The following is a 17,328-nucleotide window of genomic DNA, read 5'->3' as shown; positions in this document are numbered from 1 at the left end:
GTTGATGAGGTGCAGAGTTGCGGAGGAGTCCACAGCAAGTGGGTGGGGACAAAGTGGGTGAGAGTTTTCTTTTTTCCTTTTGCATGTGTGAGTGAACACACACGGTTTGCAGAGGCGACGGAGATGAATCGTGTGCGATAGTAAATCACCGATATTGAATGGGAATCCAAATTTCCTTTGTCCTTTGTCCATGAGTTTTTTTCTACGACGAACATAAACCCTGCTAATCACCGTGTTCAAATTTGACACTTTTCCGGGTTCATTTACAATATTTAGGGGATTATGTGCATTTTCTAGGCATTAATGCACATAATTCAAATTCAAACAATCGATGCTTGAAAAGGTGCACGAGAACGGCCTGGAAAACCATGATCGTGCTATTTAGTAAATTCTCATGCCTTTTACAAGGAATGGGAAGATATTTCAAGGAAATGTGTTTACTGGGTACCATACAAAAATGAAATACATGCTTGGACAACATGACACCTGGCGTGGTGCCATGGTATGGTTTCACCATGCCCTGGTAAAAATTTGAGAATGTTTGTCTTATGTTGTCATGCACGCCATTCATAAATCGAACCATCACCGAGGAAATTTCATGGTTTTGTGGGGAATCAGCAAGATTGAAGGGGTCGGGAATCCAAATTTCCTTCCTAGCTTGTCATTCAGTTATTCTACAATCAACATACCCCCTCGAATGCAACGTGTTCAAATTTGGCATTTTTTCCGGGCTCATTTACCATATTAGGGGATTATGTGCATTTTCTAGGCATTAATCCACACAATTCAAATTCAAACAATTGGTGCATGATAAGGTGCACAAGAATGGTCTGGAAAAACCATACTAGTGGTATTTAGTAAATTCCCAAGCCTTTTATGAGGAATGGGCAGAGATTTCAAGGGAATGTGTGGCAATAGTCAACCACAAATGCGTCATTTACTGGGTTATCAACTATAGAAAAATGAAATACATGCTTGAAAAACATGACACTGGCATGGTGCCATTATGGTATGGCCTCATCGCGCCCTGGTTAAAAGCTGAGAAGGTTCAATTAATGTCATCATGCACGCCCTTCATAAATAAAACCATCACCGAGGAAGTTCCATGCTTTCAAGAGGGAAATCACCAAGTTTGAAGGGGAATCCAAATTTTCGTCCTAGTTTGTCATTCAGTTTTTTCCAACGATTAACATACCACCTCAGATTCAATGTGTTCAAATTTGACATTTTTCCAGGCTCATTTACCATATTTAGGGGATTATTTGCATTTTCTAGGCATTAATGCACATAATTCTAAATTCGAACAATCGGTGCATGAAAAGGTGCACAAGAACGGTCTGGAAAACCATGCTCGTGCTATTTAGTACATTCTCATGCCTTTTACAAGGAATGGGCAGATATTTCATGGAAATGTGTGGCAATAGTCAACCAGAAATGCGTCATTTACTGGGTTAACAACTATGCAAAAATGAAATACAGGCTTGGAAAACATGATGCCTGGTGTCGTGCCATGGTATGGCCTCACCGTGCCCTGGTAAAAATTTAAGAATGTTTTCCTTATGTCGTCATGCACGCGTTTCATAAATCAAACCATCACCGAGGAAGTTTCATGGTTTCGAGGGGGATATCACCAAGATTGAAGGGGGTCCAAATTTTCCTTTGTCCTTTGTCAATGAGTTTTTTTCTATGATGAACATACACCCTACAAATCACTGTGTTCAAATTTGGCACTTTTCCGGGTTCATTTACCATATTTAGGGGATTATGTGCATTTTCTAGGCATTATTGCACATAATTCAAGTTCGAACAATCGGTGCATGAAAGGGTGCACAAGAACGACCTGGAAAATGATGCTCGTGCCATTTAGTAAATTCTCATGCCTTTTACAAAGAATGGACAGATATTTCAATGAAATGTGTGGCGATAGTCAACCACAAATGTTTGTTTATTGGGTTTTCAACTATAGAAAAATGAAATAAATGCTTGAAAAACATGACGCCTAGCATGGTGCCATGGTATGACCTCACCATGCCATGGTAAAAAATTGAGCAGGTTTGGCTTATGTTGTCATGCACGCCTTTCATAAATCGAACCATCACCGGGGAAGTTCCATGCTTTCGAGAGGGAAATCACCAAGATTGAAGGGGAATCCATTTCTTCGTTCTTTGCCATGGTGTTTTTTTCTACGGCAAACATACACCCTGCAAATCACCGTGTTAAAATTAGGCATTTTTCCGGGCTCATTTACCATATTTAGGGGATTATGTGTATTTTCTAGGCATTTAGCGCACATAAATCCAACCCAGCTACAGCCGCACGGATGTGATGTGAGGGATGTGGATTGCTGTTCGATCACGGCGCATCCTATGGTGCATACGCATGATCCATGTGGATGGGGTTCCAGCCAATCGTAGCGCAACACACAATAGCCTCAGCGCACACTATTTCCGGAAGCGACAAAGATCAACCGTGTGTGATAATGAACGAGAAAAATTGTAAGGGAAGCCAAATTTTCTTTGTTGTTTGTCGTTTAGCTCTTAAAAACCACCGCACTGTACGGCTGCCCGGCCCCTCCGTCTGATGACCCACTAGTATAGTGGATCACAACAGTTTTCGAGGGTAGAGTATTCAACACAAATTTATTGATTCGACACAAGGGTAGCCAAAGAATATTCTCAACTATTAGCAGTTGAGTTGTCAATTCAACCACACCTGGATAACTTAGTATCTGCATCAAAGTATTTAGTAGGAAAGTACTATGGAAGTAACAGTAATAGTAGCAAAAGTGATAGTAGCAGTTTTGTAGTAATTGTAACAGTAGAAACGGTAAAGTAACTAAGCAAAGAGCAATATGTGAAAAGCTCGTAGGCATTGGATCGGTGATGGATAATTATGTCGCATGCGATTCCTCATGTAATAGTTATAACATAGGGTGACACAGAACTAGCTCCAGTTCATCAATGTAATGTAGGCATGTATTCCGAATATAGTCATACGTGCTTATGGAAAAGAACTTGCACGACATCTTTTGTCCTACCCTCCCGTGGCAGCGGGGTCCTATTGGAAACTAAGGGATATTAAGGCCTCCTTTTAATAGAGTACTAGACCAAAACATTAACACTTAGTGAATACATGAACTCCTCAAACTACGGTCATCACCAGTAAGTATCCCGATTATTGTCACTTCGGGGTTAACGGATCATAACACATAATAGGTGACTATAGACTTGCAAGATAGGATCAAGAACTCACATATATTCATGAAAACATAATAGGTTCAGATCTAAAATCATGGCACTCAGGCCCTAGTGACAAGCATTAAGCATAGCAAAGTCATAGCAACATCAATCTCAGAACATAGTGGATACTAGGGATTAAACCTTAACAAAACTAACTTGATTACATGGTAAATCTCATCCAACCCATCACCGTCCAGCAAGCCTATGATGGAATTACTCACGCACTACGGTGAGCATCATGAAATTGGTTATGGAGGATGGTTGATGATGATGACGGTGACAGATTCCCCTCTCCGGAGCCCCGAACGGACTCCAGATCAGCCCTCCCGAGAGAGTTTAGGGCTTGGCGGCGGCTCCGTATCGTAAAACACGATGAATTTTTCTCTCTAATTTTTTTCTCCGTGAACCTGAATATACGGAGTTGGAGTTGAGGTTGGTGGAGCTTTAGGGGGCCCATGAGGCAGGGGGCGCGCCCTAGGGGGGGCACCCTCGTGGATAGGGTGTGGTCCCCCTGACGTTGATTCTTTCACAAATATTTTTTATTAAATTGAAAAAGTTGCTCCATGGATTTTCAGGTCATTCCGAGAACTTTTATTTCTACACAAAAATAACACCATGGCAGTTATGCTAAAAACAACATCAGTCCGGGTTAGTTCCATTCAAATCATGCAACGTAGAGTCCAAAACAAGGGCAAAAGTGTTTGGAAAAGTAGATACGACGGAGACGTATCAACTCCCCCAAGCTTAAACCTTTGCTTGTCCTCAAGCAATTCAGTTGATAAACTGAAAGTGATAAAGAAAAACTTTTACAAACTCTGTTTGCTCTTGTTGTTGTAAATATGTAAAGCTAGCATTCAAGTTTTCAGCAAAGATTATGAACTAACCATATTCACAATAACACTTAGGTCTCATGTTTACTCATATCAATGGCATAATCAACTAGCAAGAAATAATAATAAAACTCGGATGACAACACTTTGTCAAAACAATCATAATATGATATGACAAGGTGGTATCTCGCTAGCCCTTTCTGAGACCACAAAACATAAATGCAGAGCACCTTTAAAGATCAAGGACTGACTAAACATTGCAATTCATGGTAAAATAGATCCAGTCATAGTCACACCCAATATAAATTAATAGTAATGCATGAAAATGACATCAGTGCTCTCCAACGGGTGCTTTTTAATAAGAGGGTGATGACTCAACATTAAAGTAAATAGATAGGCCTTTCGCAGAGGGAAGCAGGGATTTGTAGAGGTGCCAGAGCTCAATTTTGAAATAGAGATAAATAATATTTTGAGCGGTATACTTTCATTGTCAACATAACAACCAAGAGATCTCGATATCTTCCATGCTACACACATTATAGGCGGTTCCCAAATAGAATGGTAAAGTTTATACTCCCCCACCACCAACAAGCATCAATCCATAGCTTTCCCGAAACAACGGGTGCCTCCAACTAACAACAATCCTGGGGGAGTTTTGTTTGCAATTATGTTTATTCGATTTAAGCATGGGTCTGGGCATCCCGGTGACCAGCCATTTTCTTGTGAATGAGGAGCGGAGTCCACTCCTTTTGAGAATAACCCGCCTAGCATGGAAGATACAGATAGCCCTAGTTGATACATGAGCTGTTCGAGCATACAAAACATAATTTCATTTGAAGGTTTGGAGTTTTGCACATACAAATTTACTTGGAACGGCAGGTAGATACCGCATATAGGAAGGTATGGTGGACTCATATGGAATAAATTTGGGGTTTATGGAGTTTGGATGCATAAGCAGTATTCCCGCTTAGTACAGGTGAAGGCTAGAAAGAGACTGGGAAGCGACCAACTAGAGAGCGACAACAGTCATGAACATGCATTAAAATTAGTCAACACTGAGTGCAAGCATGAGTAGGATATGATCCACCATGAACATAAATATCGTGAAGGCTATGTTGATTTTGTTTCAACTACATGTGTGAACATGTGCCAAGTCAAGTCACTCGAATCATTCAAAGGAGGATACCACCCTATCATACCACATCACAACCATTTTAATAGCATGTTGGCATGCAAGGTAAACCATTATAAACTCCTAGCTAATTAAGCATGACATAAGCAACTATAATCTCTAATTGTCATTGCAAACATGTTTATTCATAATAGGCTGAATCAGGAACGATGAACTAATCATATTTACAAAAACAAGAGAGGTCGAGTTCATACCAGCTTGCCTCATCTCAATTAGTCCATCATATATCGTCATTATTGCCTTTCACTTGCACGACGGAATGATGTGGATAATAATAATAGCGCACGTGCATTGGACTAAGCTGGAATCCACAAGCATTCAATTTAGGGGAGAGGACAAGGTAATATGGGCTCTTGGTTAAATCATCAATAATGCATATGAGAGCCACTCAACATTTTCGTCATGGTCTTCTCCTCTCGACCCCCAAAGAAAAGAAAAGAAAAGAAATAATACTATTTACACGGGAAAGCTCCCAACAAGCAAAAGAAGAACGAGAAATCTTTTTGGGTATCCTTTTATTTACTACTACTACAGGAATGGAAAATAAACTAGCTAAAAAGCTACAACTAATTTTTTGGTTTTTCTTAAGGTTATTCAAACACACAAGAAGAAAGCAAGAAAAAGAAATTAAGCTAGCATGGATAGTACAATGAGAAGTATGAGCACCGACAACTAGAATGAGTGTGTGAACATGAATGTACTATCGTTGAGAAATACATACTCCCCCAAGCTTAGGCTTTTGTCCTAAGTTGGTCTATGCCCATGGATCGCGACTACTCTCTCCGGTGTACTGAGGAGTATCATCTGAGTACCACTGGCTGGCGATCTCCTCCGGATCCCACTGATAAACAGACTGTCGATAAGGGTCAAGTGGTGGTTCCGGCTTAGGCTCTGGAGCTGATGTCTGGCCCAGGTATGCGTAAACAGCCTCCGGCAAGACGAGGTATGTGCGTGCAGTTAAGTCAAACAAAGAGGGTGCAGGCAAGATAATAGTATCACTGTGAGTATTATCAAATCTCAAATTATATTTAAGCATCTTCTCATCATTTTTAACAATAAACTCATGTGCTACCATACTCTTGTAATCTAGAAAGGTAGGGGGCATCAGCTTTTCCTCTTTCTCATAATGCCTGATAGGTATCCTAAAGTGTTTAGCAAGGCGTGAAACATAGATTCCTCCAAAGATGGGGCCCTTTGTACGGCTCAGGCTTAATATTTTAGCAACAATGGCGCCTAAACTGAAAGTGTTATCACGAAATAAAGCTGTTGGAAATATGCCCTAGACGCAATAATAAAATGATTATTATTATATTTCCTTGTTCATGATAATTGTCTATTATTCATGTTATAATTGTGTTATCCGGAAATCGTAATACATGTGTAAATACATAGACCACAACATGTCCCTAGTGAGCCTCTAGTTTACTAGCTCGTTGATCAACGGATAGTCATGGTGTCCTGACTATGGACATTGGATATCATTGATAATGAGGTCACATCATTACGAGAATGATGTGATGGACAAGACCCAATCCTAAGCATAGCACAAGATCATGTAGTTCGTTTGCTAGAGCTTTTCCAATGTCAAGTATCATTTCCTTAGACCATGAGATAGTGTAACTCCCGGATACTGTAGGAATGCTTTGGGTGTACCAAACGTCACAATGTAACTGGGTGACTATAAAGGTATACTACAAGTATCCCCGAAAGTATCTGTTGGGTTGACACGGATCGAGACTGGGATTTGTCACTCCGTATGACGGAGAGGTATCTCTGGGCCCACTCGGTAATGCATCATTATAATGAGCTCAATGTGACCAAGTGGTTGGTCACGGGATCATGCATTACATTACGAGTAAAGTGACTTGCCGGTAACAAGATTGAACAAGGTATTGGGATACCGACGATCGAATCTTGGGCAAGTAACGTACCGATTGACAAAGGGAATTGTATACGGGATTACTTGAATCCTCGACATCGTGGTTCATTCGATGATATCATCATGGAACATGTGGGAGCCAACATGGGTATCCATATCCCGATGTTGGTTATTGGCCGGAGAGCTGTCTCGGTCATGTCTGCGTGATTCCCGAACCCGTAGGGTCTACACACTTAAGGTTCGGTGACGCTAGGGTTGTAGAGATATTAGTATACGGTAACCCGAAAGTTGTTTGGAGTCTCGGATGAGATCTCGGACATCACGAGGAGTTCCGAAATGGTCCAGAGGTGAAGATTTGTATATAGGAAGTCCAATTTCAGCCACCGGGAAACTTTCGGGGGTCACCGGTATTATACCGGGACCACCAGAAGGGTCCCGGGGGTCCACCGGGTGGGGCCACCTATCCCGAAGGGCCCCATGGGCTGAAGTGGGAAGGGAACCAGCCCTTGGTGGGCTGGTGCGCCCCCCTTGGGCCTCCCCCTGCGCCTAGGGTTGGAAACCCTAGGGGTGGGGGGCGCCCCACCTGACTTGGGGGGCAAGTCCCCCCTTGCCCCCCCTTGAGATTGTATCTAGGGGGCCGGCGCCCCCTAGGGCCCCTATAGAAAGAGGAGGGGAGGGAGGGCTGCGCACCCTAGTCCCTGGCGCCTCCCTCTCCCCCCCGTACCACCTCTCCTCTCGCTGAGCTTGGCGAAGTCCTGCCGAGATCGCCGCTACTTCCACCACCACGCCATCGTGCTGCTAGATCTCCATCAACCTCTCCTTCCCCCTTGCTGGATCAAGAAGGAGGAGACGTCTTCCCATACCGTGCGTGTGTTGAACGCGGAGGTGCCGTCCATTCGGCACTAGGATGTTCGGTGATTTGGATCACGACGAGTACGACTCCCTGAACCCCGTTCTCTTGAACGCTTTCGCTCGCGATCTACAAGGGCATGTAGATGCACTCCTCTCTCTCATATCTAGATGACTCCATAGATTGATCTTGGTGAATCGTAGAATTTTTTTATTTTTCTGCAACGTTCCCCAACAGTGGCATCATGAGCTAGGTCTATGCGTAGTTTCTATGCACGAGTAGAACACAATCTTGTTGTGGGCGTAGATGTTGTCAATTTACTTGCCACTACTAGTCTTATCTTGCTTTGGCGGTATCATGGGATGAAGCGGTCCAGAACGACCTTACACGTACGCTTACGTGAGACAGGTTCCACCGACTGACATGCACTAGTTGCATAAGGTGGCTAGCGGGTGTCTGTCTCTCCCACTTTAGTCGGATCGGATTCGATGAAAAGGGTCCTTATGAAGGGTAAATAGAAATTGGCATATCACGTTGTGGTTTTGATGTAGGTAAGAAACGTTCTTACTAGAACCCTGTTGCAGCCACGTAAAAACATGCAACAACAATTAGAGGACGTCTAACTTGTTTTTGCAGCATATGCCTTGTGATGTGATATGGCCAAAAGGATGTGATGAATGATATATATGTGATGTATGAGATTGGTAATGTTCTTGTAATAGGAATCACGACTTGCATGTTGATGAGTATGACAACCGGCAGGAGCCATAGGAGTTATCTTTATTTATTGTATGACCCGCGTGTCACTGAATAACGCCATGTAATTACTTTACTTCTTTGCTAAACCGTTAGCCATAGTAGAAGTAATAGTTGGAAAACAACTTCATGGAGACACGATGATGGAGATCATGATGATGGAGGTCATGGTGTCATGCCGGTGACGATGATGATCATGGCGCCCCGAAGATGGAGATCAAAAGGAGCAAAATGATATTGGCCATATCATGTCACTACTTGATTGCATGTGATGTTTATCATGTTTTTGCATCTTATTTGCTTAGAACGACGGTAGTAAATAAGATGATCCCTCATAATAATTTCAAGAAACTGTTCCCCCCTAACTGTGCACCATTGCGGAAGTTCGTTGTTTCGAAGCACCACGTGATGATCGGGCGTGATAGATCCCAATGTTCACATACAACGGGTGTAAGACAGATTTACACGTGCAAAACACTTAGGTTGACTTGACGAGCCTAGCATGTACATACATGGCCTCGGAACACAAGAGACCGAAAGGTCGAACATGATTCGTATAGAAGATACGATCAACATGAAGATGTTCACCGATGATGACTAGTCCGTCTCACGTGATGATCGGACACGGTCTAGTTGACTCGGATCATGGATCACTTAGATGACTAGAGGGATGTCTATCTGAGTGGGAGTTCATTAAATAATTTGATTAGATGAACTTAATTATCATGAACTTAGTCTAAAAACTTTTGTAATATATCTTGTAGATCAAATAGCCCACGCTAATGTCGCCCTCAACTTCAACGCGTTCCTAGAGAAAACCAAGTTGAAAGACGATGGCAGCAACTACACGGACTGGGTCCGGAACTTGAGGATAATCCTCATAGCTGCCAAAAGAGCATATGTCCTAGATGCACCGCTAGGTGAAGCACCCGTTTTCCCTGCAACTCAAGTCGTTATGAACACCTGGCAGTCGCGTGTTCATGACTACTCCCTCGTTCAATGCGGCATGCTTTACAGCTTAGAACCGGGGCTCCAAAAGCGTTTTGAGCAACACGAAGCATATGAGATGTTCGAAGAGCTGAAAATGGTTTTCCAAGCTCATGCCCGGGTCGAGAGATATGAAGTCTCCGACAAGTTCTATAGTTGTAAGATGGAGGAAAATAGTTCTGTCAATGAGCACATACTCAAAATGTCTGGGTTCCACAACCGCTTTTCCCAGCTGGACATTAACCTCCCGGACGAGGCGGTCATTGATAGAATCCTTCAGTCGCTCCCACCTAGATACAAGAGCTTTGTGATGAACTACAATATGCAGGGGATGGTGAAAACTATTCCTGAAGTATTTTCAATGCTGAAATCAGCGGAGGTGGAAATCAAAAAGGAACATCAAGTGTTGATGGTTAACAAAACCACTAGTTTCAAGAAAGGCAAGGGTAAAAAGAACTTCAAGAAGGACGGCAAGGGAGTTGCCGCGCCCGGTAAGCCAGTTGCCGGGAAGAAGCCAAAGCATGGACCCAAACCTGAGACTGAGTGCTTTTATTGCAAGGGAAGCGGACACTAGAAGCGGAACTGCCCCAAGTACTTAGTGGACAAGAAGGCCGGCAACACTAAAGGTATATGTGATATACATGTAATTGATGTGTACCTTACCAGTACTCGTAGTAGCTCCTGGGTATTTGATACCGGTGCGGTTGCTCATATTTGTAACTCAAAACAGGAGCCGCGGAATAAGCAGAAACTGGCGAAGGACGAGGTGATGATGCGCGTCGGGAATGGTTCCAAGGTCGATGTGATCGCCATCGGCACGCTACCTCTACATTTAACTATGAGATTAGTTTTAAACCTCAATAATTGTTATTTAGTGCCAACTTTGAGCATGAACATTGTATCTGGATCTTGTTTAATACGAGATGGCTACTCATTTAAATCCTAGAATAGTGGTTGTTCTATTTATATGAGAGATATGTTTTGTGGTCATGCCCCGCTGGTCAATGGTTTATTCTTAATGAATCTCGAACGTGATGTTACACATATTCATAGTGTGAATACCAAAAGATGTAAGATTGATAATGATAGTCCCACATATCTGTGGCACTGCCGCCTTGGTCACATTGGTGTCAAACGCATGAAGAAGCTCCATACAGATGGACTTTTGGAGTCTCTTGATTTCGAATCATTTGACACGTGCGAACCATGCCTCATGGGTAAAATAACCAAGACTCCGTTCTCCGGAACAATGGAGCGAGCAACCAACTTATTAGAAATTATACATACTGATGTGTGCGGTCCAATGAGCGTTGAGGCTCGCGATGGCTATCGTTATGTTCTCACCCTCACTGATGACTTGAGTAGATATGGGTATGTCTACTTGATGAAACACAAGTCTGAGACCTTTGAAAGTTCAAGGAATTTGAGAATGAGGTAGAGAATCAATGTGACCGAAAAATAAAGTTCTTACGATCAGATCGTGGAGGTGAATATTTAAGTCACGAATTTGGTACGTACTTAAGGAAATGTGGAATCGTTTCACAACTCACGCCGCCTGGAACACCTCAGCGTAACGGTGTGTCCGAACGTCGTAATCGCACTCTGTTGGATATGGTGCGATCTATGATGTCACTCACCGATTTACCGCTATCATTTTGGGGATACGCTCTAGAGACAGCTACATTCACTTTAAATAGGGCACCGTCTAAATCCATTGAGACGACACCGTATGAATTATGGTTTGGGAAGAAACCTAAGCTGTCGTTTCTAAAAGTTTTTGGATGCGATGCTTATGTCAAGAAACTTCAACCTGAAAAGCTCGAACCCAAGTCGGAAAAATGCGTCTTCATAGGATACCCTAAGGAAACAATTGGGTATACCTTCTACCTTAGATCCGAAGGCAAGATCTTTGTTGCCAAGAACGGGTCCTTTCTGGAGAAAGAATTTCTCTCGAAAGAAATAAGTGGGAGGAAAGTAGAACTCGATGAAGTACTGCCTCTTGAACCAGAAAGTAGCACAGCTCAAGAAGATGTTCCTGTGGTGCCTGCACCAACTAGAGAGGAAGTTAATGATGATGATCAAGGTACTTCGGATCAAGTTGCTACTGAACTTCGTAGGTCCACAAGGACACGTTCCACACCAGAATGGTATGGCAACACTGTCCTGGAAATCATGTTGTTAGACAATGGTGAACCTTCGAACTATGAAGAAGCGATGGCGGTCCTAGATTCCAACAAATGGCTAGAAGCCATGCAATCCGAGATAGGATCCATGTATGAAAACAAAGTATGGACTTTAACAGACTTGCCCGATGATCGGCGAGAGATAGAAAACAAATGGATCTTTAAGAAGAAGACGGACACGGATGGCAATGTTACCATCTATAAAGCTCGACTTGTCGCTAAGGGTTATCGGCAAGTTCAAGGGGTTGACTACGATGAGACTTCCTCTCCAGTAGCGAAGCTGAAGTCCGTCCGAATCATGTGCAATTGCCGCATACTATGATTATGAGATATGGCAAATGGACGTCAAAACGGCATTCCTTAACGGCTATCTTAAGGAAGAACTATATATGACACAGCCGGAAGGTTTTGTTGATCCTAAGAATGCTAAAAAGGTATGCAAGCTCCAGCGATCCATTTATGGGCTGGTGCAAGCATCTCGGAGTTGGAACATTCGCTTTGATGAGATGATCAAAGCGTTTGGGTTTATGCAGACTTATGGAGAAGCCTGCGTTTACAAGAAAGTGAGTGGGAGCTCTGTAGAATTTCTCATATTATATGTAGATGACATACTTTTGATTGGAAATGATATAGAACTTTTGGACAACATTAAGGCCTACTTGAATAAGTGTTTTTCAATGAAGGACCTTGGAGAAGCTGCTTATATATTAGGCATCAAGATCTATAGGGATAGATCGAGATGCCTCATAGGTCTTTCACAAAGCACATACCTTGATAAGATATTGAAGAAGTTAAATACGGATCAGTCCAAGAAGGGGTTCTTGCCTGTGTTGCAAGGTGTGAAATTGAGCTCGGCTCAATGCCCGACCACGGCAGAAGATAGAGAAAAGATGAGAGTCATCCCCTATGCCTTGGCTATAGGGTCTATTATGTATGCCATGCTGTGTACCAGACCTGATGTAAACCTTGCCATAAGTTTGGTAGGAAGGTACCAAAGTAATCCCGACATGGAACACTGGACAACGGTCAAGAATATCCTGAAGTACCTGAAAAGGACTAAGGATATGTTTCTCATTGATGGAGGTGACGAAGAGCTCATCGTAAAGGGTTACGTCGACGCTAGCTTCGACACAGATCTAGATGACTCTAAGTCACAAACCGGATACGTGTATATTTTGAATGGTGGGGCAGTAAACTGGTGCAGTTGCAAGCAAAGCATCGTGGCGGGATCTACATGTGAAGTGGAGTACATGGCAGCCTCCGAGGCAGTGCATGAAGCAATATGGATGAAGGAGTTCATCACCGACCTAGGAGTCATACCCAATGCGTCGGGGCCGATCACTCTCTTCTATGACAAAACTGGAGCTATTGCCCTTGCCAATGAGCCTAGGTTTCACAAGAAGACCAGGCACATCAAGCGTCGCTTCAACTCCATTCGTGAAAATGTTCAAGATGGAGACATAGATATTTGCAAAGTGCATACGGATCTGAATGTCGCAGATCCGTTGACTAAACCTCTTCCACGAGCAAAACATGATCAACACCAGAACTCTATGGGTGTTCGATTCATCACAATGTAACTAGATTATTGACTCTAGTGCAAGTGGGAGACTGTTGGAAATATGCCCTAGAGGCAATAATAAAATGATTATTATTATATTTTCTTGTTCATGATAATTGTCTATTATTCATGCTATAATTGTGTTATCCGGAAATCGTAATACATGTGTGAATACATAGACCACAACATGTCCCTAGTGAGCCTCTAGTTTACTAGCTCATTGATCAACGGATAGTCATGGTTTCCTGACTATGGACATTGGATGTCATTGATAACGAGATCATATCATTAGGAGAATGATGTGATGGACAAGACCCAATCCTAAGCATAGCACAAGATCGTGTAGTTCGTTTGCTAGAGCTTTTCCAATGTCAAGTATCATTTCCTTAGACCATGAGATCGTGTAACTCCCGGATACCGTAGGAATGCTTTGGGTGTACCAAACGTCACAACATAACTGGGTGACTATAAAGGTATACTACAGGTATCCCCGAAAGTATCTGTTGGGTTGACACTGATCGAGACTAGGATTTGTCACTCCGTATGACAGAGAGGTATCTCTGGGCCCACTCGGTAATGCATCATCATAATGAGCTCAATGTGACCAAGTGATTGGTCACGGGATCATGCATTACAGTACAAGTAAAGTGACTTGCCGGTAACGAGATTGAACGAGGTATTGGGATACCGACGATCGAATCTCGGGCAAGTAACGTACCGATTGACAAAGGGAATTGTATACGAGATTACTTGAATCCTCGACATCGTGGTTCATTCGATGAGATCATCGTGGAACATGTGGGAGCCAACATGGGTATCTAGATCCCACTGCCGGTTATTGGCCGGAGAGTTGTCTCGATCATGTCTGCGTGATTCTCGAACCCGTATGGTCTACACACTTAAGGTTCGGTGATGCTAGGCTTGTAGAGATATTAGTATGCGGTAACCTGAAAGTTGTTCAGAGTCCCAAATGAGATCCTGGACGTCACGAGGAGTTCCGGAATGGTCCGGAGGTGAAGATTTGTATATAGGAAGTCATGTTTCGGCCACCGGGAAAGTTTCGGGGGTCACCGGTATTGTACCGGGACCACCGGAAGGGTCCCCGGGGTCCACCGGGTGGGGCCACCTATCCCGGAGGGCCCCATGGGCTAAAGCGGGAAGGGAAACAACCCCTGGTGGGCTGGTGTGCCCCCCTTGGGCGTCCCCCTGCGCCTAGGATTGGAAACCCTAGGGGTGGGGGGCGTCCCACCTGACTTGGGGGGCAAGTCCCCCCCCCCTTGGCCGCCGCCCCCCTTGAGATTGGATCTCTAGGGGGCCGGCGCCCGCCCAGGGCCCCTATATAAAGAGGGGGAAGGGAGGGCTGCGCACCCTAGTCCCTAGCGCCTCCCTCTCCCCCCGTACCACCTTTCCCTCTCGCTGAGCTTGGCGAAGCCCTGCCGAGATCGCCGCTACTTCCACCACCACGCCGTCGTGCTGCTGGATCTCCATCAACCTCTCCTTCCCCCTTGCTGGATCAATAAGGAGGATACGTCTTCCCGAACTGTACGTGTGTTGAACGCGGAGGTACCGTCCATTCGGCACTAGGATCTTCGGTGATTTGGATCACGACGAGTACGACTCCCTCAACCCCGTTCTCTTGAACGCTTCCGCTCGCGATCTACAAGGGCATGTAGATGCACTCCTCTCTCTCGTTGCAAGATGATTCCATAGATTGATCTTGGTGAAGCGTACATATTTTTTATTTTTTTGCAACGTTCCCCAACAAAAGCATGACACAAAATAATCGTATCAGGAACACTAAGGTTTCCACAGTTCCCGTGACCAATTAAGCATCTACTAGCAAATATTGCAAAGTAACGTAAAACAGGAAAGTGTATGCTAGTAATTCTTGCATCGGAAACCTTCCTCGTTTCCCCTACATTAATCATATCAATAAATCCATCCACATCTCTACTATGTGGTTCCTCTATGCTGCCCCCGAAGGGTATCTTGCAAACCGCACAAAACTCATATAGTGACATCTCCCTAGCCTCATCAAATAAATGAAACTATACTGAAGGAGGCGATTTCTTAGGATAAAAGTAAAAGTTTTGCACGAAAGTATTGGTGAGTAAGAGATACTGTTCGAGCTGGTCATGGAGGAAGTCGGTGAGGCCTGCATTGTTAGCCAGAGAATAAAAATCATCATGAATCCTGGCTGATCTCAAGAACTCATCACAAGGCCATTCGCATGGTCGAACTTCCGCGACGTGAGGAAGATTATATTTGGGCTTTTTATTCTCCTTGGCTTGTTTATCCTTCGAGCTTTGGCTCAAAGAGCCCCTCAAAAATCTCTTAATCATTTAGTGAAAATTTCTGAATTTTTTAGTAACTCAAAATAAAAGTGAACAAAACTCAACAAAACTGATAGCAACTACTCCCACAAGTGCCTAGACACTATATCATGCATTAGAACTACTTGGGACCATATAATTTTGACATGCCAGCTCAAGAACAGGGTCACCTAGACAGCAAAAATTTGCAATGAATAAAGCACTATAACAAAAACTAATTGGACCATTGGAGGAGTCACATACCAAAGAACAATCCCTCAAAGCAGTTTTGTGAATGGAGCTTTGAGCAAGGAGATTGAAAATAGCAGCAAAATGAGCTAGAACTCCTGCTTGAGCTGGATAGTGATTTTTTTGGGAGGAAGAAGAAGAGCATGGGTGCAGGAATAAGTGGAGGGGAGTCACCATGGGCCCACGAGGCAGGGGGCGCGCCCCTATGGGTGGGCGCGCCCTGGACCCTCGTGGCCAGGAGCTTGCTCCCCCCGTTGTGTTCTCAATGCAAGATATTCTCAAATATTCCAGAAAAAATCATACTAAATTTTCAGGGCATTTGGAGAACTTTTATTTTCAGGGTATTTTTTATTGCATCAATAATTCAGAAAACAGACAGAAAATACTATTTTTTCTTTATTTAATCTAATTAATAGAAAGTAAAAAGAGGGTACATAAGGTTGTGCTTTCTAACTTCATCCATCTCATGCTCATCAAAAGGAATCCACTGACAAGGTTGATCAAGTCTTATTAACAAACTCATTCCGAATAACATGGAACGGGAGAAATTTCGAATAAACTAGGTTACCTCAACGGGGATATGTACATCCCCAATAATAAGAATATCATATTTCTTCTTGACAGTAGGAAGAGGAAATTCAAAACCTCCAATAGTAATCGATGGAATTTCTCCAATAGAATTGATTCTGTGAACATGAGGTTGTTTCCTCGGAAAGTGTACCATATGCTCATTACCATTAACATGAAAAGTGACATTGCCTTTGTTGTAATCAATAACATCCCCTGCAATATTCAAAAAGGGTCTACCGAGGATAATCGACTGTCACATCCCTGGTCTTGTTATGCACTAGGCTAGACCCTCATGTGAGCATCATGTTTTAATTCAAATGAAATTTGAATTGAGGAATTTTCAAAAGCCTCAGAAGACCTCTAAAAATAACCAACATTTAAATCTCATCAAATGAGTCCAAAGAAATGTTCCTGTTACTCTGTGAAAATATTGGTAAGAGGTAAAATTCAAACCAATATTTTTGGAATCACAGAATTATTTATTTTTGGGCCTTCGACTTAAACCAATGACATATTTGAGTTGAATTTATTTCTATTATATAAGAAATAAAGTTCAAATATTTTTGTAAGTTGCCTGTGACCTTGGACTAGTTCCTGAGCTCACATACAATTTGCACGCCCCGGCCACCTCCTGCTTGCCGCTCCACCTCGACACCCTGGACGCCTCCATGCGTGCCACGCCACCCCCCTGGAACTCTCTCACTCTCTCCCGAACTCTTC

This window comes from Triticum dicoccoides, chromosome 3B (assembly GCF_002162155.2).
Source record: "Triticum dicoccoides isolate Atlit2015 ecotype Zavitan chromosome 3B, WEW_v2.0, whole genome shotgun sequence".
NCBI classification, from domain to species: domain Eukaryota; kingdom Viridiplantae; phylum Streptophyta; class Magnoliopsida; order Poales; family Poaceae; genus Triticum; species Triticum dicoccoides.
The sequence above is the reverse complement of the archived record's forward strand: the minus strand, read 5'-3'. Positions refer to the sequence as shown.